We start from the raw sequence: 24200 nt of genomic DNA, 5'->3' as shown, positions 1-24200 counted from the left end.
GAGAATTTACAGAACCCTCGTCCTTCTGGGGAATGAAGAAGGGAATATCCGGAGCTCAAAAAGCCTTGTACTGAGGCTTGCAAGGGGAGCCTTCTGATAATCCCAAAATAACCACTGCGACCTGATTCTGTTCTTTGGTACCTTTTACAGATGAATAATCCTGAGGTCCAGCACAGCCAGATCACTGAAATCTTTCTGAAAGGAACTCATTACATATTTCTACATCAACAAAACCCAAAATCCGCGATAATCTCCTTTTCACCAGGACGGAAGGGGAAAGGAGGAAAGGAAAAGGAACGTAAGAAATTACTCATTTTTTATGGCTATGATGATAAAGAGGTACTTGCTTTAAGAGCCTGGATATCAAGAGTGTTTCATCTGAGTGTCTCCACACGTTGGGAAGGAAGTTTGAAATACTCTTGCATGCAAAAATGAAATATTTTCATTGGTAATGTAGTCTTTTGACTAAGGATATTAAAATATTATATTAATATATAAACATTAAAAATATTTCATAACCAGTAAAGTCATAGAAATTGATATGTAAACTTCAAAATTTAGAAACATAACTTTATATACTCTCAGAAAGAAAAAATGAAAATTCATGTGTTTTTTAACATCACTTGCCAAGTGATTGAACCGCAGTAGAATTCCTTAAATAATTCTAATAATTTCCAGATTATTTATTGATTTTTAAATATTGTTTATATGATCTTTTGTTTGACACGGCTGTCACTAGCCACATGATGGCCCCATCTGAGCTCTAATTTATTAGAGACATGTTCCCACCACATCAGACTTCTCATAACTTCCCTGTTAAATTGACAAAGATAAGGTGACCTGTGATGCTGTGAAGTGCTTGAGGGTCATTGTCTCTCATCTCAGCTCTCCGATCTCCCTGGTGTTCTCCAGGGCTTCACTCTTTTCTCTCCATGCCCTCTGGTCCCTCATCCCTGATGGCACTACCAGGGCAGGTTGCCCACTAGGAGCCTCTCCTGGCATAAGTGAATCAGAAGGTAAAAGGAAGGTAGGAGAAAAGAGACAGTGAGGTGGAGAAGTGCTCATCTTCGTCACCAAGAGTCTGCCTCTTGTCTATTGCCCCCACCCCACCCCACCCCCAGCCCAGGTGGTGGGAGATGGTGGCAGCACGTCCTATGTAGGGCAATCTGTGGGCAACAGGTGCAGGTTTGAGCTCAACTATTGAGCAATATACAAAAAAGTGTAAGACAAAGGGAGGAGAATAAAAGAAATGCAAATGGAAGTCACCCACGAATTGGGCAAGTGCTCTGAGGTTTCCCAGAGGCAAGAGGGCTCCAGCTGAGGCTTGGTCTGCCTCAGGAAGGAAAGGGCAGGAGGGCATCTGAAGGGACACCCGGCTCCTCTGTCCAGCAGCTTGCCATTGGTGTCGGGTCAGAGGGAAGTTCACTTGGTTACTTACTGGTGTGCTGACCCTTTGGCTCTCAGGTAGGTTCCCTCCCACATAGTCCTCTTCGCTGTGCTCAGGGTCCCCTCCCACTCCATGGATCACGGGAAAGTATCAGACAAGTTCCCCCAAGCCATCTGAAAGAACCCAAACAAATACCTGCTAGGCCCAGTAGCTCCCCAGCTGCTACCTGAGTCTTACCATTCTCCATCCCTTGGGCGATGTTAGGCATTGTTTGAGGGGTTTACCAGAAACATCTTCCTCAGCTCTTCTCCGTGTCCATCCTCTCCCACCTAGGAATTTTAAACTTAGAATCCTCCCACACCTAAAACAGAATGTCTCTGCCAAGGTCCCTAACCCTGCTCTCCAACATTCAAACCAGAAAAATGTGTTAGAATTGTATGTGCAATTTCTGTATGCTGGATTTATATTATTCTTTTTTTCCACTTATCACAGTTACTGTTAGATTAATGATCAGTTGGAATTTATATAATTCAACATTCTTTAAAAAAAAGATTTTATTTATTTATTCATGAGAGACACACAGAGAGAGAAGCAGAGACACAAGCAGAGGGAGAAGCAGGCTCCATGCAGGGAGCCCGATATGGGACTCGATCCTGGAACTCCGGGATTGTGCCCCAGGCTGAAGGCAGATGCTCAACTGCTGAGCCACCCAGGTGTCTCATAATTCAACATTCTTACAATCCCCAGCCATGCTGGTGGATGCTAGCTGAATCAGCTCTCCCTATGCTATCAAATACAAGAACCTAAAAGCCCCTCAGCCACTTCCCAAAGAATGTTCTGTGGATTCAGCAAATCCATGCAGTATATTGGGGAGTAATATTCTGAGGATGTTAAGCCAGTGTATTTTTCTGTTATTTGAAATGATGGTTTCTGAGTCACTCCATGGTTTTCACATCAAGTGTCACTCCTGGACAACTGGGACCATAGAAGTGTCTTCATGGTATAGAGGGGATGCCCTTACCATGTGACAGCTGAGTTGTGAGGACCTCAAGTCCTCTCGAGGGAAAAATATGCAAATGTGGAAATCAGAGAGGACCATGAAAGGAAAGCCACTTCTTCTGAACCAGGTGGACTCTGGGAGGGGACGGAAAGGAGAGGAGAGGAGAGAAGAGGAGAGGAGAGGAGAGGAGAGGAGAGGAGAGGAGAGGAGAGGAGAGGAGAGGAGAGGAGAAGAGAGGAAAAGGAAATTTAGAAGTCATCACCTTCGTTTTAACCTCTCCTCCCCTGGCCAAAGTAGCATAGGAAAGAGATTGGATAGATATGATAAGGAGAAAGCCCAAATCGGAGGGACTTTTAAGGCCTGCACCATTTTTGGAACTCTAAGAGTAAAGACCACAATGCGATGTGGCCTCAGGACATTGTCAGCCAAGTTTTCTGGGCCAATATTAGCCGCATTGCTAGCGGAACATCTGGTGTCCAGTTCCACTGGTGTTAACGGTCTCTCCTGCAACATCTATGCTTGGCAGTGACAAGGGTGCTATCAGCACCAGGTCTGATCCGCAGCAGGATATTGGCCCTTGTTTCTGGCTAAGTGACCTCTAAGCTTAGTTTTCTGGCACTCAGAGAGATTCTATGCCTACTCATAATCCTTTCACCGTATTCCTTTTCTGTGTAAACAGTATGGAGCTGGTTTTCCTTATTGGCAACTATGGACTGTGGCTAAATCATAAAATAACACAAGGAATGGGATTCTGTAAGAAACAAGCCCAAACATGTGAAATTGATTGAATAAAGAAATTAGGGTACCAGAATTTGAGGTTAGATGACTCTGCAGCTATAAAGCATTTAAATATGCTATGATATGCTATGATATGAAGCTATCACCTATTCTACTTTTGGTCACAGGTAGAACAGAGTATAGTATTAAAAGAAATGGCAGGGAATCCCTGGGTGGCTCAGTGATTTGGAGCCTGCCTTTGGTTCAGGGTGTGATCCTGGAGTCCCAGGATCTAGTCCTACATCGGGCTCCCTGCATGGAGCCTGCTTCTCCCTCTGCCTGTGTCTCTGCCTCTCTCTCTCTCTCTCTCTCTCACATGAATAAATCAATAAAAATCTTTTAAAAATAAAAGAACAAATAAAAGAAATGGCAGGAATGATTTAGGATGCTTTTTGAGGATGGTCTACTTTTATAGACCATTCTCAAAGTCCTATAGTAGAAATATGAGCTTAGCCTGAAGATGACCATCTGAGAGCACAGAGGAAGGCTGGAAACTTGGAGGAGATAAATTGGAGTAAAAGCAAGCCTAATCTGCCACACATTTCCCACACACTTCTCATTAACCAATTTTTTGGCCAAGAAAAGAGAATACAGTATAGGGAAGTGCTGGATCATGGCTAGTGCCTTGCTCACACAAGGTTATTACTTTGCACAAATTCAAGGTAGTTGCCATTGATATTCAAGACCAAGAAAAGAGACAAGGCCCAGAGAATCATGGTATGGAGCATGGATTCTCAGACTCAAAGATTACACAGACACATGCTTTGGCTGTAGTCATTAGCTCATGAAATGGATAAGAAACAAATCAAACCTATTCTTAGAAACATTATTAATGGAATCATTCTCTGGAGAAACCCCAGTATTTGCTAACATTAACCAGAAATAGTTCAACTTCTTTGGTAATCTCCACAACCCTAAAGTATAGATGCTAAGGTCTGTGCCATTTTTCATCCATGGGGCAATGTTAGGCACTGTTTGAGGATGCTGGAACATGAGAAGCTATATGTGAACCTGATAATACCTCACAACATCCAGAGACACTAGAATTGGAGTTGGGCATATTAACTGACAGAGACATTGGGTTGTTTTCCTTTAAGAAAGCAATAATCATAATTCACACAGGAATGATTATCTTTGGAAATGTAGATAGAGGAATGTGTTTAGATGTTGAGTGACCAAGGGATAGTCTGTCTGTAGCAGAAATAGTTATATGTTTACCCTACAGCTATTTTTACTACTTGGTTTTTGTCCAGGTAGACACAGTTATGCAAAATCATGAACCAAGTAGAGAATGAGCTTGGTCTTAGGTACAATCCAAGTCTATCATGGTGGCTCTGTTCTGTAAACTGGTGATTGATTTATACAAAGACATGGCATATAATTCTGGCCAATGAGGAAAGAGGAAAAACTGGGGGGACCTTTTGTCCTGAGTAAGACACAAAAAGAAAACAGCGCTTCTTCCTTTGGATATTATTGTTTATGGACATGTTACCTGAAACTGCAGTTCTCTCTTAGCCTGAATATAAAACCAAAACACATGGAAGACAGAATCATACAGAAATGGATCCAGAAATACTGATTATACCATGAATGGTGCCATATTCCCTTGAACAGATTTTTGTTAAGGGAGACAACAAAGATCTTTAACATTTAAACCAGATGGTTTGAAGTTTTCTATATTTGTATCCCAAGTCATTCTAATGATACAGTTCACAAACCTAATGTATCATCAAAATCAGAAGGAACTTTTTTCACACTGAATATACACCAACAGATTGTTATACAACATCCCCCCCTTTGATCCTTCTCTTAAGTTGAGAAATAGCTGATTATAAATTTTTATGAAAATACAAAGAGCCAAGAATAACCAAGACAATCTTGAGGATGAACAAAGTTAGAGGACTTAGACAACCTTATATCAAGTCTTATTTTAATCATCATGGCCTTGGTACATGGAGAGACAAATAAACCAATGGAAGAGAATGGAGTTCACAAAGAGACACATACATACATAATTGTTTGATTTATGACCAGTTACTCTACACTGTAAGATAGTCTTTTGAACAAATGGCATATGGATATCCATATAGAAAAATCAGACACCATGCAGAAAAAAATTAACTTTACCTCTTTTCTCATATATATGCAAACATCAATTCCAAGGGCACCAGAGATCTAAATGCAAGAGAGCAATAAAAGTTTCAGAAGGTAACATAGGAGGATATCTTCGTGATCTTGGGGTAGGCAAATATTTTTTTTTAAATGGTACACCAAAACCATAAAGAGAAAAATTGACAAATGAGACTACATTAAAATTGAGATCTAAAAGACAGCATTAAGGAAAAGTCAAGCTACAAATGGACAGATGTGTATCTGACAAAGATATAAAAGATAGAAACATAAAATGTGTATCTGTAAAAGAATGTATAAGGAACTCCAAGAAAGCAATAAGCACAAACAACCCAAGAAGAAATGCACAAAAGATTACAAAAAAAGATACCTCCCAAAGGAGACATCCAAAGAGCTAATAAACACTTGACCAGAAATATGTACATGTGTTTTCTGAAGCACATGCACAACAATTTTTATTGCAGCACTATACTTTTTTTTAAAATTATTTATTTATGATAGTCACACAGAGAGAGAGAGAGAGAGAGAGGCAGGGACATAGGCAGAGGGAGAAGCAGGCTCCATGCACTGGGAGCCCAACAAGGAACTCGATCCAGGGTCTCCAGGATCGCGCCCTGGGCCAAAGGCAGGCGCTAAACTGCTGCGCCACCCAGGGATCCTCTGCAGCACTATTCTTAATAATCAAATATTAGAAGCAACACAAAAGTCCAGTCAAGACAGACCAGAAAATAAATTGTTGCATTTTCATACCACAGAGTAAAAGTCAGCAATAAAATTGAACACATTACTACTGCTTCGGTAGCCTCCACAAACAGAATGTTGAACCTGGTACGAAGGAGTATATGGTGTCTCATTCTATTTGAGTAAATTTGGAAAAGAGGCCAAAATAACCTATGGTAATAAAAGTCAGAATAATGGTTGTTTCCTGGAGTGGAGTAGGGTAGGGAGTGACTAGCTGGTGGCCTTAGAGAGGCTTCTGGAATGCCGGCAAAATTTGATGTTTTTTCCTAGGTGTGGCCCCGCAGGTGGGTTCACTATATCCAATTTCACTGAGCTGTACCATTTGGAACAGTATGCATGGATGTGACACTTTATAAGGAAATGTACATCTAAAAAAAGTCACTTGGGGTTTGACTTTTCTCTTTGCACATGCCCTCCAAGAGAGAATAGTATGTGATGTCACCCCCTTTAAAAGGAAATAAACTCTTAAGACAAGTTCTTAGAAAAAAGTAAAGATGAGGAACTGCTTGTTGTTGAGCCTCTGGATGAAAGCGAAAACACACCTGGGCCCCTACCTGGGAACATCTTGCCTAGAGAGTAAAAAATGCATGGTTATAAGGACATCTTCTACTCTAAGAAAAAATATATGATGAGTAAGATCAGATTAAATGGAAATTTAGAGAAGGTGATAGAAACTTCCCAAGAAAGGTCAGGGATGCAGTTTTAACTGATGCTCTCAGGGATTCCAGAGAGTGTGGGAAAACCCTGTGGGATTATCACGCCATGAAGGACAGCAGATTGCTTCAACAAATACAGTAGAACGTTGCCATCTCCTTATGAGGAACTTTCTAATTGAGATCTTTCAGGAATGGTGATTTTGCCCTCCCAGCTTTGTCTTATTTTAAATACTCTGTCAGGAAAGCATTTTACCCTTTCCGAGGTTTTCTTGAATATATAAATTATTCTCTGTAGTATTTTGGCTCTGTTTACTTAACAGCGTTGAGAACAAAGGCACACTATACAAACCATTAAAATGATACAGGGCTTCAGAAATGTTAAAGAAGTTGATCAGCCAACTACAGTTTTTTTTAAACAATGGAATATTCTAGAAGGTCATAGTTTAAAGGCATTTAAGTCAAGTAATGGGTTTAAGTAGAAAGAGAACAAAGCATTTGGAAGACTGCCTTGTTTTTTGTCAATGTTCATGAAAAGAGAGTTGCATGATCGGCATTAACCCTGTCCTGTGCTCTTTTCTCAACATTTTAACTACCAAGAATCACTTTTTAAAATCTCAATCTCAAAAAAAATAAAAATAAAAAATAAAGTTTCAATCCCCTTCTACTCCCATATTTTATAAGATTCTGTATGTCAAAAAAATTGCACACTATACAGAATTCATTTTCATTTATTTAAAAAGATATATGATTGCCAAAGAGAACACCTACCTGCATGAGAGAACCAGTATAATCAAAATCATATAATAAATTCAATCTGAAGGAAAAAGAACATTTTAGTTACACTGTACTAACTCAATAAAAATATGACTTTAGAGACTTTTGCAAAATTGAAATTAGCGTGCAAATTCCTATTATCACCTCAGTGCTCTAGAGACTTGGGACGCCAATGTATGAAGGACAGCTCTGCTTCTTGTATCGTTGTATCAAAGACTTTAATAGTATATACAAGGTTTATATATAATAGGTGCAGAGTAATTCTAGATATACTATGAATATCTAGTCTTTAGAAAGTCTTCCACTGGCATTTTTCAGTCTTCTACCTTGAATTCAAACACAGAGAATTGTTGTTAAAACAAGATGGACATCTTTTCCATGGCCCAATGCTTCATATTCAATTTGTGAATTGGTTCCCACTGACAAAGATTCTCCTCACTGCCTAAAATCACTTAGTTGACAATGCAAGGGAACCAATAAAAAAAATTCTTATTCTGCAGGTAGGGAGCTCAATGAGGTAGGGATATTGTCTGAAGTAAGGAACGAGTTGATAGGCCAAATTTCAATTACCCACAGTAATTACGTTTGTCTTTAAAGACAATAGCAGCACATCTATTATCATTGAACCACTACAAAGCAAACTCAGAACTCTGTCCACCATGACATCAGGTCACCCAACAGATAATTACCGGTTCTTTGGTGTTGTGATGGGTTGAATTATATGCTCCCAAAAGATATATTGAAGTTCCAACCTCTGTAAAAAGTGGGAAATGCCACATGAGGTCAGAGGTAAAGATTGGAGGGGTACAGTGGCAAGCTGGAGTCCCAGGGATGGACAGCTGCCAGGAGAAGCCAGGAAAGGGCATGGAGAGATTCTATCCAGAGACCTCGAGGCACCATGGCTCTGCTGACACCTTGATTTCAGACTTCTAGCCTCCAGAACTGGAAGCAAGTACATTTCTGTTGTTTTCAGCCACCCAGTTTGTGGTCCTTTGGGATAGAAACCCTAGAAGACAAACACAAGTGCAAACACTTAAATTTCAATTAAAGACCAGAAGCGTGGGGACTCATTATTTTCTCTGTAATGAAAATCTGGCTCCCATAAATGAGCTGGTTTATTTCTGCAAGCACTAACATAAGTTAAAAAAAAAAAAAAAAAAAAAAAAAAAAGACCTTTTATGCAGAACCACTTTCTTTTGGTGGTTGTAACTTTCCATACCTCACTATCTGAAAACCTCCTCCTAGGAGATAAAACCTCAGTGTGACTCCCGTTCCCTTGAAGACACACCCCTTTTAATCCACAGCTGATCTAATACTTCATACAAATACTCCTAGCTAGTACTCCTGACTCAAGAGACAGGTTTGTGTCAATCTAAAAATGTCAATATTATTGGAATTAAAGCTTACTGAGTAGTATCCAGACAGAGAACAACTTCTAAAAATAAGACAAGGAAGAAAAATCACCTTGTTCCATGAATGCTGAAAAATAAAATACATCGTTTGTCCTAAGAGATGGTCTACAAATATTTCCCGCTGAGACCTGCTGTGTATTTCCAAATCATGCTCCACAGAAAACTACCCCATGAACTACTCTTCATCAAGGCGATTTAGTCATTTGATACATTTCAGAAAGACAGCATCCTCTTTCTCTGGGAGACTCTCTGTGTGTATTTGCGTATTAAATCCTCTCGGAGACTGTAGTTAAAAACATAGACAAACATGTTTTAGCAAATATTGTATTTCCCCAAATTACCTCCCTAAGACACTCTTTCTCTTATAAGAGCCATCAATATCTAGGAACATACTTTGAAAAAAAACAATGGGCCCACCAAGCATACTCAAGTTCCCCGCTGCAAGAGAAAACTGAACTATTTACTGGGATGTGTATACAGTTGACTTTCCAGAAGAAGCACACATGAAGAGATTTATTGGCTTACTGAGGATGAGACATGGGTTCAGAGTGGTGGGGCCCTATGCAATCTGGGGGTGGGGTGGGGTGGGGTGGAGGACCCTTTAAGGAAAAGCATACAAAATGACCACAGAACACAACACCATTTCTTTCCTGTTCTTGGGAATAGTCCCAGGCAAGTGAGGGTTTCTGAACCTTATGCTTCATTAGCTTCATGGAAAATCCACCTCAACTTTAAATATGGTTGGCTACATGGAATAAAGTCAAAACTCAAATTAGGGGTGCCATCAACAAAATTGGAATGTGTTTCTCTCTCAGGTCATAGTCCAGAGATGGACACCGCAGGGATGGCGTTATGGTGGCTTCGTGTGAGGTTCTTCTATCTTGTGGCTGTGTCATTCCTAGAATGTTGCCTTTGGCACCAAGTCTCCCAGGCAGGCAGCAGGATTGAGAAAGAGCTAGAAGAATGAGCATGCTCTGAAGTTTAGGGACACGCTCTTTGAGGTGCATCTAGAGCGTTTTCTTGCATCCCAATCCAATGCCAGAGTTTCATTACATGGGCTCCCTTAGCCGCTTACTTTCTTAGAAAGGAAGTCTGTATTCCAGGTGGTCAGGTACCTCGGGGAAATGGCAAGGGTTTTATTATTGTAGAAGTAGAGGAAAATCAGTACTGAGACCGCTAGCATTTTCTTCCTCCTATCTCTTGACCTCTGTCTCTGTCTCTCTCTCCTTGTCTCTCTCCTCACTCTGTGTGTCTCATTCTTTTTTTTTTTTTTTTTTTTTTTTTTAGCTTTTTTGAGGTCAATTTGTTTCTCTCTCTTTTTTTTTAAGATTTTATTTGTCTGACAGCGAGAGAAAGAGAGCACAAGCAGGGGGAGCAGCAGCAGGAGAGGGAGAAGCAGGCTTTCTGCTGAGCAGGAACTCTATGCGGGGCTCGATCCCAAGACCCTGAGATCATGACCTGAGCTGAAGGCAGATGCTTAACCGACTGAGCCACCCAGGTGCCCCTCTCTTTCATTTTTAAATGGACAAACTCAGAGCTTTATCATGAAGCATTAATTAATATCTTGTGCACTGAGCACCGATGTCCCTAAAACCATCAGAATAGGCTTATACAGTCTGTGTTGTTTCTTAGAAAAATCAAAGGATAAAGTAAATAGAAAGTAGAAAGTAAAATAGGGTAAAAAAAAAAAAAAGAAAGTAAAATAGAAAAAAAATTTGTGGATCGCAGGGGTTCCCACATTCTCTGTAAGCAAAGGCTACATTTCATCTCCCTGTGAGGCCCCACAAGACAAGACTGAGCTTGAGGTGAGGGGCTGAGAGTGAGAGGAGCAGCCCCAGGAGGGGAGCCACTGCCAACCAACCGCAGGCCTCCCCCGCCCCCACCCTGGAATCCAGGAGAACTTGGGGACCAGAGGGAGGGGCGCTGGCTCCAGCTGGCTTAGAGAACGTGGAAGCTTTTACTTTTTTCAGGGTGAAGGGAAGCAGGAAGGTACTTTACTGGAGGAAGGTTTAAACAAGAAAATCTGTACTTGGATTTCTTGGAAGAGAGATGCCAAGTGGAGAACAGTCTGAGAAATTTGAGCAGGCTGATTTCTGACTATTTGAGCTGTATCATTCCTGTTAACAGCAGGGTCTTTCTGCTGTTAGCAGAGACTGTTAGCACTTCAGCAGGCAGGGGAAGATTCCGGGAATCATCTTTGGGCTTTTGGCAGGCTGGCCCAGGGCCCACTGTGTGCCCCTTCAGCCCTAGAGGCTCGAATCCCTCTTTTAGAAGTGCATCCTGGAACAAAGGGGCCCTGTCTGTTAACTTCCAGCTTTCGGGCAAGTCTTTGCCTTTAAAGATGGTGTAGAGTTAATGTAAGGCAAACTTCCTATACTCACAGGCTTTTTTTTGAATTTTATTTTTTCCAAGCTGAGCTTAAGAGGCATGTGGTCGAAACTAATACACACTTACAAAAGGGGTCTGTGTGCCCTGCTCCACAGAGGCGTTCAGACACCATTCCAAACCCGGATGTGGCCTAAACCTGCCCTGGAAAAGCAGAAAGGCACAGGATACGGCCTGTAAAGAATCATCACTCCCCTCAATTATGTAAGACGTTTCAACAAACTCTATTCGTTTATTAGGTCTATTAAACTATCTTGATAAGAAGAGTGTTTTCTAATAGAAAAATCAGATTAAAATCTAAAGAAAATAATTCTTAACCAAGCAGAGGGAAACGTTTTGGCAAGGTCTGAACCTCTGGCAGGGGCCAAGCAAAAGTTAGGATAAATGATTCGTAAGTTATTAATGCTTTATTCAAACAAGGCCCTGTTTTTTAAAATGTGTTAGGTATATGTATATAAAAATATAAAGTTAGGTCATCTGATATTTTGAGTAAATTAATACATGTAGTGTTCTATGCTATTAATTAGCTACTTTATATGGTGCCCTCTTTAGGGAATGGCAATGAAAGATTTGGTATGAGGGGCGCCTGGGTGGCTCAGTGGTTGAGTGTCTGTCTTTGGCTCAGGTTGTGATCTTGGGGTCCCGAGATCGAGTCCCACATCTGGCTCCCCACAGGGAGCCTGCTTCTCCCTCTGCCTGTGTCTCTGCTTCTCTCTCTGTGTCTCTCATGAATAAATAAATAAAATCTTAAAAATATATATATTTGGTATGATATGAACTGCTATAGAGAATCAAGTCTATTTTGGCACACGCAAGTTCATTGCATTGATCAGTCACTGTACATTGTTTGTGCGCAGTGTCCAAGGCCCTGGGGTGGGGACGGAAGGGACACAGAAACAAGTAGCTCTTGCTGCTGCCACAGCCAGTGAATTATCCAGTGGGAGGAGAGAACTTGAGTCCACAAACAAATCTAGTTCACCATATTTTATAATCAATGCTAAAACATGTCTATAAGGGCAGCCTGGGTGGCTCAGCGGTTTAACACCTGCCTTCGGCCCAGGGAATGATCCTGGAGACCCGGGATCGAGTCCCACGTCGGGCTCCCTGAATGGAGCCTGATTTTCCCTCTGCCTATCCCTCTGCCTGTCTCTCTGACTGTCTCTTTCTGTGTGTGTGTGTGTGTGTGTGTGTGTGTGTCTCATGAATAAATAAAATCTTAAAAAAACAAAAAACAAAAAAAAAAAGTCTATAGGCAGCAAGAGGAGGCAGTCTTCTTGGTGAGGGTCTTCCTGTGGGCCAGGCACTATATTGCATTATTTTCTTGACACGGATTACCATGACAGGATGACATGATGACTGTGTGATGTCTGAGGAAACTGAGTCAGAGAAAATGGTAGCTAACTTGCTAACTTGCTGAAGATCAAAGCTCAAAGGCAGGGGAGCCAAGTTTTTAGACTCAAACTGCTAGATCATTGCTCTTTGCACTATAAGACACGCTTTGGACACAGCCATGAGGACTTGACTCTTTCCTTTTGAGACAATTACACATGGTCATAGAGAAGTGCCATCCAAGCTGAGTCCCGAAGGATCCAGAAGGTTATGACAGAGTGAGTGGTAGGAGGGAAGGAAGTGAGCAAAGATGTGGAGGGAGAAGAGCATAGAGGCTGCTCGAGGAACTTAAAAGAAGTCTAATTTGGTGGCAGCTTGGCCAGTAGCAGAGGGTAAAACGAAGAGGCTGGTGCAGTGTAGGCATCAAGCAGAGTCCAGTGGTGACAATTCATGCATTGAATTGGGCCCAGAGCAAAATCCCAGCTTTATGGCCTGGTTTCCTCTGGAGAATGGGGATTGAAGAGACTCCTCAATTCCCTTTCTGATTCTGTGTCTGTGCTTCCCTGTCTGGGAACCTCCGTTCCCCTCTTGCTACTTCCTACCTCTGTCCGCAAGGGAAGTAGACACTTCCATCTACTGCCCACCCCACTCCTCCACTAGCTTCTGTCCAAACCACCAGTGCCAGTGGTTTCCTGTTTGGGGAGCACATGAGACTCTCACTGGGCCACTTTCTACCTGAGGTCAGAATGCCTTCATGGTAAAGGACAAACCCACCTGAGTTGCTCTGCTGCTGATTTCTGTCTCCAACGGTGGGCTCTGTGCTTCCAGCTGAGGACCGTGATGAGCTCTACTGGCTTGCAGGAAGACCTCTTCATATTTTCCCAGATGTGTTTTGGAAGCTAAGTGGATTCCCTGATAATCTTGGGCTTAGTGACAGGGAAACAAGGAGAAGCTTTCCTTAGATTTCCTTGCTTAAACCTTATTCTACAAATCCGCCTTGCATTGGGATTACTGAGTCCCTGCCCAGCTATTAATGAATTGGCATCTTGTTTTCCTGTGAGTTTTGTTCTTTGTGTGTATAGATTCCTGGGTTAGAGTCTCTATAGAAGGGGAGAGAGTGAAGGAGCAGGAGGTAGAGGGGAGAAAAGAGGAGGAGGCTGGAGAAGAGGAGGGGAAGAGCCTCATTATCAGCCTCAGGAAAGGCATATGCTTGAGGGTTGATGCCTGGGGTGAGACTGGCACAACTTTCTGGCTTTATGGGTTTTTTTTTTTCAGTTCCATATCCAAAAGAAGGAAAGTTCTCCAAAATTCAATTTGATTCTACACTTACTGGGGGCTTAGTATGTGTAAGAAACTCTTCTAGATCTTGGGAATAGGTTGAGCAAGGAGAGGAAAGAGACAAAAGAGCTTCCCTCAAGGAATTCAAGTACAAAATTGAGTGGATTTAGCTTATCACTGAAGTTTAGTAGGAGCATTCACTTCTTCCAATTTACTGCAAACTCTACAAAATATCAAATGACAAATTGACTCATAAGAGCTCTTAAGGAGTGAGAACTGGGTGTCTTCCAGGGGGTTATATAAGACAATACCATTTATAAAAATGAGCTTCTTTTCTCATTTTTCTTGATTCCGAAAGCTTTTGTTACCCTTCTCACCTCTGATAACTTTAAAAAATCATGCAGAGGTGCTACCCAACAAATGCTTATCTAAGCAAAGACAGGTCACTCCCCCTGCCCATGATCCAGTCAAGTGCCTGCGCCTTCAAAACCTCATCACAGATCACAGAAAATAGATGTTCAAAATAATCACAAAGGAACAAATAAGATATTTCCAGGATCTAACACTTTTGAAATTAGATCTCAGAAGACACTATTCCAATTGTTAGATCTATCTTTGTGTTAAAACATAATCCTTAAAACAGCAGGACTCTGGAAAAGTCTTTGCAATATTGTTTCTCACTATTCAATATCATCTTCACCTCCTCCTGGGCCTATTATGCTACAACACAGAATATCAACCTCATTCTTCATTACAGAAAATATCTATAAACTTCTACAGGCATATCCTTAATATGTTTTGCTTGTTTTAATGCTTCTTTAAGATAATTATGAGATTGATTGGATGCTTGCAAAGTAGCTCCAGGGATCCGTGACTCTAACCCAATGAATGGCTTCAAAAAGAAACTAAGTCCTAAGAGATATGAGAGGTATCAGGGACAATCACATGTATGCAAGCTGGTGGGAAATTGAGGAGGGAGTGCAACACAAAAGCAGGTGTCACTGCTGCCCTCTTGACAGTGGGCCCCGAGAGATATAGTTCACCGAACCATCCCATCCCCATCCTTCTCTCCTCTCAGAAGCCAAGAAAAGAAGCTAAACCCTGAGTGTGCTCAAATGACTTTTACACATGGGAGTGGAGAAACAAATAAATACATACTGAAGGGGACTGAATGGATGCCAGTGGAAGGCCACTGAGTCACATGGGTTTTCCAAGGCACGCCTTCATTGGCAGAGATCATCAGTGACATTTCATCATGTACTGTAGGAGTGCAGCTTTCACATTCCCAGTTCTCCCCATCCCTGGCGCAAATACAGCAGGAACACACTCTGGTTTTCTGGATATGGCTTGAGAATACCTAAAACACTGTAGCATTTGTTTCTCACAGGGAAGAAAAAAGGGCACAAAAATGAAAAGAAGATCATCTGCCCTTGCCATCAGAAAATACTTGCATTTCAAAGAGTGTCCTACACTGACCAAGGTGAAAATCTCTGGCTCATGCCGATTATGCCATTAGGTAGAGGGATGGAAGATAGAGAGATTAGGTGGTTGTCCTCCTTGCTGCCTGCCATGCTACCACTGCCCCCCTCCGTGTCTATTCATGGGCAAGTAAAGGCCCTGGCACCCCCACCTTTTTTGCAGCCAGCCACAAGAAGTGGTACCCTAGTGTTGATTCCTAGGGCCATTGTGCCTTCTCAATAAGATTACACATCAAGTTGTCTCACAGTCTTTAAAGACTGTACTGAGGCTTCTCTTGGCCCAGTTAGTCACCCACACCAGCCGAGACCTCACTGTCCCTGATTCTAAGGAACAGCTCCCTTGATCAGCAATGAGTCAGTCTTGGATTTAGCTTCTTCAACTGTATATCCAGGACTTAGCATTGGTTTCCTTTTTTAAACACTAGTTCTTCCAGATGCCTGGTTAGCTCAGCAGTTGAGTGCCTGCCTTGTGCTCATATAGTGATCCTGGGTCCTGGGACCGAGTCCCACATCAGGCTCCCCCGCAGGGAGTCCGCTTCTCCCTCTGCCTATGTCCCTGCCTCTCACTCTGTGTCTCTCATGAATAAATAATCTTAAAAAAATTAATTAACACTGGTTCTTCATTGGCTAGGTTTCTATACTGCCTTCATCTGTTGGAGCTGCTATAACAAAATACCACAGACTCTGGGGCTTATAAACTCTGGGGCTTTACTTCGCACATTCTGGAAGCTCAAGTCTGAGACCAAGGTGCCAGCATGGTGGTATTCTGGAAAGAGGCCTCTTCCTGCTTTGCAGCCAGCGCCTTCTCCCCATGGTCTTCACATGGCAGAGCAGTGAAGGAGCCCTGTGTTATCTCTAATCCCATTCATGAGGCTCCACCTTCATGACCTAAGCACCTCCCAAAGTCCCCCACCCTCCCACTAATACCAACACCCTGGGAAATTAAGATTTTAACTTAAGAATTCAGTGGTGGACACCTTCAGACCTTAGCATATGCGGTCCTCTGAGAGACTGTTTCTTGTCTTGTGCTGTGGTCTCCCTAGTGGCTGGATCTTCTGATGTTCACCTCATTTCCTCCTTACTTACAGAACCCTTAAGCTGTTAACGCCAACTGCCCACCCACTTGGGCTTTTTATGAATCTGACTCTTAGCTTGCTAGTTACCAGGGGCTTTTACTTTGTATATTGCCTAGTTTTCTCCTGAGAACGAACTCTTGATTTTTAGAATTCTTTTTAAGCTCACATTTCTGGGTACTATGTGTTCCCAAAATAGCTGACCCTTGGCCTGGTTCGCTTGTTCAAAAACCTGGCTTTCTCTCGATACCCTGGCTCTAATTGGATACTTAGTTTTTTTTCTTTTTCAACTTTGGCTCATTTTACTGCCACCTAAACTCTGATTTGAGAAGCCTAATCCAACAACTGAAAAGAATGGTTAAAAATTCATTAATGGGGATTCTCTTTACAACCGTGTTGTCAATTATATGATGCTTTTCTGCCTTCTTTAAAATTAACATCACTTGGGATAAATTTATTTGAATACTTTTACTTTTGATTTTCAGAAGTCTTACATTTTCAAATAGTATTTTTGCGTAATGACACTGATGCTAAAACAAGAGACCTTCCCTGAACTAATAAATTATTAGCTTACAACCGAGCTGTATGTAGAATTCTGATTCCTTAATTTGCTAATGCTTATCATAAGAATGTAGCGATCTGAACTGAGTCGTGCTAGGGTGAATCCATCTCAGTATTCAGGTATGAACAGTTACCTCAAGCAACAAAGCAGTTCTACCTAACAAGCTTGAAGAAACCATATCCCAAAGTGCTAAGAGGAATTTCTGGCTCTTTTTGTCATGATTTTTTTCATGAGTTTCATGACTCCATATCTGTTTCCTAAGAAAACCACTTCTGCTGTAGGCATCAGTTACTCCTTTTGTTCCAAATAGAGAGAAATAGGTACAAAAATGATGGAGCAAAAGAAAATGTAATTATTCATGCTAATAAAATGCAATAAAGGCATGGTTTGACCTAGAAAAGCAGAACTAGACACAATTTTAATATAGTTTTATATGTTTTGTGCCTTTAGCGTGATATAGGGGAAAGAATATAGATTTGAAAGACCAATCTAGGTATAATGCCAATGCTCTTCTTTACTATCTTCATTACCTCTCTGAACCTGTTTCTTTATCTGTTAAAAACATTAATATTTATATTGCAGATTTGTTTTTTAAAAAAAATTTTTTTTAATTTATTTATCATAGTCACACACAGAGAGAGAGAGAGAGAGAGAGAGATAGAAGCAGAGGGAGAAGCAGGCTCCATGCACCCGGAGCCCGACATGGGATTCGATCCTGGGTCTCCAGAATCGCGCCCTGGGCCAAAGGCAGGCGCTAAACCACTGCACCACCCAGGGATCCCCAGATTTGTTGTTAAAATAATAATAAATGTACTCAGTAGTTAGTAGATACCTAATAATATAGAAGTTGAAATAGTTAAACTAATTTGGTGTATCTCACTTGGAAATATTATTTCAATAAAAGAAATGAAGAAGGAGGGAACTAAAAGATTTGAATTTTGTTTTATCTTGTTAATACATAGGTAGAACTCTCAAAGGGAACAGGGTAGACTAGTGCTAATATGGTAGCCACTGGCCCCATGTGGTTATTTATATTTAAAATTTTAAATAAAAAATTCAGTTCCTTGGTTGCACTAGCCACAGCTTAAATGCTCAGTAGCCACATGTGGCCAGTGGCTACCATATTGGATAGAGCAGATGGAAAATATTTCCATTATTTTCAAAAGGTCTATTGCCAGTGCTAGTCTAGACCTAGAGATTATCTGTAGACTGTTGCTTCTGTCAAAGAGCAACTGTCTAGGATTAGACAGCTTCACAGTGCTGAAAGCTAGATAGTTCCTGTTTCTGGTTTCCTTTTCCCACCACATCAATTGGCTTCTCAGTCCCTAGTCCCTTATCCCATAGCACAAAGTCCCAAGATGCATTCTTCCTTTCTTATGCCATCTACCAGAAGACTTTGGTCTCAAGGTATCTGTTCCCTAAACCTAGTTCAGATTTTAACTTTTGGGAACATAATATATAATCCTTTATGGGAATATTTTAGTTTTCAAATGAAAAGTAATGATTGAAATGCCTCTCTTTATAAAACTTCAGAAGGAAAATTTGGAACGGGGTTGTACCCTACACTCTTAAAAAACCATCGTATTTGGGTGGCCACCTAGTTCCTTTATGTCCACAGCTGATTCTCTTCTGGCTGCACTAATTGGCCAGATTAAAAGATTAAATATCTTCTAGAGGGATCAAATTTTGAGGGAAAAATATGGCAGTTATAATCAAATAATACATTGTCTGAAAAGTCAGATTTTTTTTTTATTCCACACTTGCTCTGTGTCACATCACCCCAATGAAGCCTGTATGAGTATGAAATGGTTAAGCAGTAAAACCTTGAGTTTCTGCTGCCAGAGAGACCACTTAATGGTGTTTGCCTGAAAATGTTAGAACAGCAGAAGGGTTATATCTGCTCAGATCAGATCAGAAAATTACTCTATCTGCTTGAAGTTGCCAAGTTTTAAATGTTTCTGTTGCCATCCTAAGGCAGAACACAGAAGTTTGAGTCAGAGGGAAGAGTGCAAGGTCAATAATAAAGAGGGGAGACATCCCCATTATGTGGCCAGCACTTAGCAGGGATCCTTGAAGGAAAGCAACCCCTTTAAATATAGCCGGTGAAGACTGCATCTAAATCCAGCACTTTGAACATTTATACTACAAGGGACTGTTTTCTGCCTTTAATACATGAGAGTGACAACCTCAGTACAAAACATCCTAGGACTAGAATCAGACAAAAGATATATAAAAGATACATATATATGTAAAAAAAATTTTTAAAGATATATGTATGCATATATATATGTAAAGTTCAGTAGACCCGGGAGGCTTAATATGAGAGATATTGATGAGATGAGAATTCATAGATGAGAATTCTACCCAGATTAGAACAGAAACAATTCTACTAATCACATCGAGGAAGTAAGTCAACAAGTCAACACTTGCTGGGAAGAAAAAATATAAATCAGCATTAAAATTCTTATTGTAGGGCAGCCCGGGTGGCTCAGTCAGTTAAGCATCTGACTCTTGAACTCAGCTCAGGTCATGATCTCATGGTTGTGGGATCGAGCCTGGCATCAGGCTCTGTGCTGGGCATGGAGCCTACTTAAGAATCTCAGATATTCTCTCTCTCTCCCCCCCCTCTCTTAAAAAATTATTAAACTTTTTAATTAAATGTGTATAGTTCATGATGAAGGGTTGAAATTAGTCTTCTTCAATTAATCATTTGGGTTTTAAAAATTCTCATTAAAATTCACCTTCTATTCAATAGATAGATGGATGCACCTCGTATTCAGCACTCCTATTCATAAATATTTGGATTGGGTGGACTCGATTGATGCTTGAATTTGAGACTGTGTGCCCTAAGTTGCAATGTGAGGGAAAGGGTACTCCACCCAAACATATCTTAGGTCTTGTTTCTGTTCAGCCAGCTAACGTGAGTCAGGTGTTACTGGGAATAGCACTTCCAGAAGTTAGCAGTCTAGAGAATGTGGGGTCTCCTGATCAGATGGGGGGCCACCAAATGTGGGGTGGCCCGATCTGGTAAAGGCTGATGGAGATGGCAGTGAAAGAATTCACCTGTGGCATGGGGCACCTGGGTGGCTCAGTTGTTGAGCATCTGCTCAGGTCGTGATCCCAGGGTTCTAGGTTCAAGTCCCACATCCGGCTCCCTGTAGGGAGCCTGCTTCTCTCTCTGCTCACTCTCTCTGTGTCTCTCATGAATAAATTTTAAATTAAAAAAAAAAAAAAGAATTCACCTGTGGCAGAACAAAACAGATAGAAATTTATTGGATACACCCCAAAGGAACAGCAGGCAAGACAGCAAAGGAGACACCGTCCACCAGGAAGCAGTTGGGGGCTGTAGTTAAGGGGGCAGGTGAGGAGGTATGGGAGGGAACACATGGAATTCTCCTTTTTTGGTAACTGTGTCCAGGTGGTCAGGTAGGGCTTATGGATATCTTGAGGTGGGTCACCTAATGGGCCTGTTTATAATCAGCAGGGGAAATTTAGGGGGTCACTGTAGCCCTCCTACCTTACTCAGGCTTTCATTGTTCAAGTTGGTTGCCCGAAAGTGGCCTTTATAGAGAAGGTAGAAAGACTTATGGAAAAATGTACTCCAGTTTGCCTTAAGGAAAGTGACTATTACTCTAAAGCAAATCTGTTTTGTGGAAGCCAGTTTGTCAAGCAGCTAACTCACTAAAACCCATTCAGTGAAAACCAATTCACTTCCATCAACTGTCACATTACTGATGTTTTTTTTTAATTTTTCAAGTGTACCTTCTCCTCAGCATCACCTGAATCATCTCACTATAAATTTCTAGGCCCAGCTCAGTTGAATGTGAATCTCAACTGTGTTTCAAATTTGGGGTATGAAGATACTTCTCAAATGTGTGATGGAAGCTTGACAATCTACTCTCTATTTTTGAGGACTTAGTTCCTAGACCAGATCTTTCTGGTACATTTGCTCCTGCTTCCCAGGGCAAAATCATCAAAATACCTAGTGTAAGGTATTTGTCTCTCAGTATCCATTCGGTCAGTTGGTTAGATGATCGTTCAGTGACTTGGCTTTTAGCAATGGGCCGTCCAGTGAAGTGGCCATTAATCAAGCAGTCATTTAGGAAATTGAACAAAGTTAGCTTTACTTCTTTCTCACCCTGAAGATGATATATGCATGGGAGTCACCACCAAGAATAATTTAAACAATCCGTGACATGTTTTGACCTGCACATTGATTTTTCTCATACTGTTTAAATTCGTGTTTCTAATTTGGGGTCATTATCATACCAACCTCATGATGTCTGCAATATCCTCGTCGTTAGTTAATATTTTATTTAAGCTGGCTCAATGTTTAGTTTTAATTCATTTATTTTAAAGGAAACTCTCATACAGAGCAAAAATATCTGTGAGTTCACAAGTTTGGCATGCCAGTTATATATTTTTTAAGTACACTTAAAGTCCTTGCTTCGGCAGCACATATACTGAAAATTTAAGTACACATAAAAATACATAACTATTCGGATAAGAAACACTCATTTCTGAACATAAACCCTCCTCACGTGTCATTAGAGATATGAATCCACATTTTGGGAAAACAATTTAAATGAAAAGCTGAAGAACATGATGGCATAACAGCCTGTGTGGCGCAGCAGCCTGCACACAGCACTATCCCCAACAGACCAGTGGTTCTCAACCTCGGCTCCACCCTGACTCCACTTCAAGCCAAGTAAATAATTATCCTCCCAGAGAGGGGGGACCCGGGAATGATATGTTATAAAAGCTTCTGGTTGATTCTAAGTGTAGCCAGGGTTGAGAACCATTGCCCGGGACCGTATCTTTCAAGTCAATCCCATGAGGGCAGGAACCAAGAGGAGTTTGTTCAATGCTATATTCCCTGTGACAAGAACAAGAGCTGCCCTGAGGCAGTGCAGGGTTCATTAATATTCTAAGAGAAATGGCTACAGAAAGCAACTACTACCTCCCTTCATCTGGAAAGCAGAAAGAGGACTTACGAGTCTGCATTAGTGGGGTCAACTAGTAAGACCAAGACTGAGAGGGCTATTCCAGAAGTCTGAGCTCTCAGTAAAGAGATTAGAGGTTTCCTAGAAAAAGAAAAAAGAAGAAGTTTCCTTGAATTGTATCTTTTGTTTTTCTCTTTGGATTCCCCCTCTTTGTTACTCTTTGCCTGGGGTCAAACAGGATCTCTGAGACCTAATCTATCCACTTTGTTCTTGAGTACTGTCATGGACTTTTAACCGCCTGCTTTCCTCCTGCTTGTCTGCCTCTTCACTCTTAGAATAAGAAAAATCAAATTCCTGAGCCAGTGTGACAGGGCTGCTAGCCTCCTGTGCTGGAGTTCTGTCCCACAGAAGGCCTGCCAAATAACGATAGCTTGTTTTAAAAATGTCTTCAGTTATTATATATGTTTCTACGAAAGATGAAGGAAAGAGTGCTAATCATCCCAAACCGTTCTCTGGCTTTCCCCATCCCTGCCCAAGCTAAGCATAATTGAACAGACACAATATGAGCTTTCACTGTGTTGGCCAGGTTGTTTATAAATGTGTGTGTGTGTGTGTTTATCCAAGTCATCTAAAAATAACCCAAGTGAACTAAGTAAAGTAAGTGTATGCCATGCTTACCAGGAATATTAGGAAGCAAAAGCCCTTCAATATCTGAATTAGCTCTGGCACTGTTTCAGGAAAGAACTGGCTCACATCTCTTGCATAAGACTTATGTAAGAGATTAGATGTGGTGCCTGAACTATTCCAGTTATCGACAGCTTGGGGAAAAAGAAAAGTGTGCTACATTGTTGTTGCTTGCTAAGCTCTCTCAATTTCAATGGCTTCTTGTCTCTAGAAATAAAGCATCTCTAATGCTTGAAAAAAAGAAAAGCTTAGTTTTTCTAGTCTTTTTCTAGCTTTTTCTAGAAGCTAGAAAGCATACATATCACAGAAGCATATGTAGAAGTAAGCCAAAAAATCAAAGCTATGGTACGGGCAGTAAGTAATTTAGAAATTGGGCAGAATTTAAATTGGTTCATACGTGAGCAATAACAAGAATAGCAGTTTTACAATTAAACTTGAAACTCCAGGCCACATTCCACACATAGCTATTACTTATCACTGAAGAAATAACTATTTTCCCACATCTCATAAAACAGCTCCTCAAAATTTAGAACTCACAATTATCGTCATAATCATTCTGAAAAAGATTTAGAACAAATCCAATTTCCAGATATTTTGATAAAAAAAAAATGAAGGTCAGACATGACTCTCACAGCCTTCTCTCTATATAAGGTTGTGCTTGGTTCTCATTATCATGTATATATAGATATTTTCTCATGGAGCTGTGTGATGTAGAGAAAAGAAGTTGAATGTTAGAGCTTCGGTACAAATACAAGCATCATCCTTTACTTGCTGTATGACCTGAGGAAATTGCTTAGGTACTTTCTAAGCTTATTTCCTCAATTGTAAAATGAGAACAACAGTGTCTACCTATCAGTGTTGCTGTGAGGATTTAGATTAAAATAACCAACATATATTGAGTGCTTATGTGATAATGTGATTTATAATAAGAAATATCTGTTTGGTCTTCCATCCCAGTCCCTGGTGCAGATTTCCCCAAGCCCTGGAAATTTCCTAAGTGAAAAGAGTGGTAAAGGTGTCTTTTGTTATTCATAACAACCCCCTTTCAACCCAACTGAGTTTATGTGAATGAGGTGACTTTTGGAAAATCCCTAATAATGCTGTTTAGGGAGGACAGAGAGACTGGAGTCTAAACTGATCACTGATGGCCAAAGATTTCACCAAACATCCTACATCATGAAGCCTCTATAAAAACCCAAGAGAGCAGGGTTTGGACAGCTCCCAGGTTGGCCAACGGGTGAAGGCCAACTCATGTAGGGTGGGAGGGTGACTCACCCGGAGTTCATGGAAGCTTCAGCCCCTTCCCACATACCTTGTCCTATGTGTCTCTTCTATCCAGCTGTTTCTGAGTTATGTCTTTTTATAATAAATGAGTAATGTAGAAAGCAAACTGTTTTTCTGAGTTCTGGGAGCCACTCTTGCAACTTAATCAAACCCCAGATGGGGTTCATGGGAACCTCTGCTTTATAGTTGGTTGACTGGAAGCACAGGTGAGAACTGGGACTTGACATTGGTATCTGACTGAGGTGGACGGAAAGGGAGGACAGTCTTGCAGGGCTCAGTCCTTAACCTGTGGGGTCTGACTCCAATT

The 24200-nt window shown here is 41.1% G+C and overlaps 1 long non-coding RNA gene across 2 annotated transcripts in view; it reads right to left on the bottom strand.

The window, feature by feature from the left end:
* The window catches only part of LOC140599668 (uncharacterized), an 88314-nt gene that overhangs the window by 25697 nt on the left and 38417 nt on the right, over positions 1-24200 (bottom strand). Inside the window, exons 2-3 of one of the 2 annotated variants that reach the window (XR_012002576.1) lie at positions 8155-8471; positions 5077-7791 (exon numbers count right to left, since the gene is read on the bottom strand). This is a non-coding gene — a long non-coding RNA (uncharacterized lncRNA). Of the gene's footprint in view, positions 1-5076; positions 7792-8154; positions 8472-24200 lie in introns of those variants that run through there. The other variant, XR_012002575.1, reaches the window with a different exon arrangement.

Source organism: Vulpes vulpes, chromosome 7 (assembly GCF_048418805.1).
Source record: "Vulpes vulpes isolate BD-2025 chromosome 7, VulVul3, whole genome shotgun sequence".
In the NCBI taxonomy this organism is placed as follows: Eukaryota; Metazoa; Chordata; class Mammalia; order Carnivora; family Canidae; genus Vulpes; species Vulpes vulpes.
The sequence above is the reverse complement of the archived record's forward strand: the minus strand, read 5'-3'. Positions and strand labels throughout refer to the sequence as shown.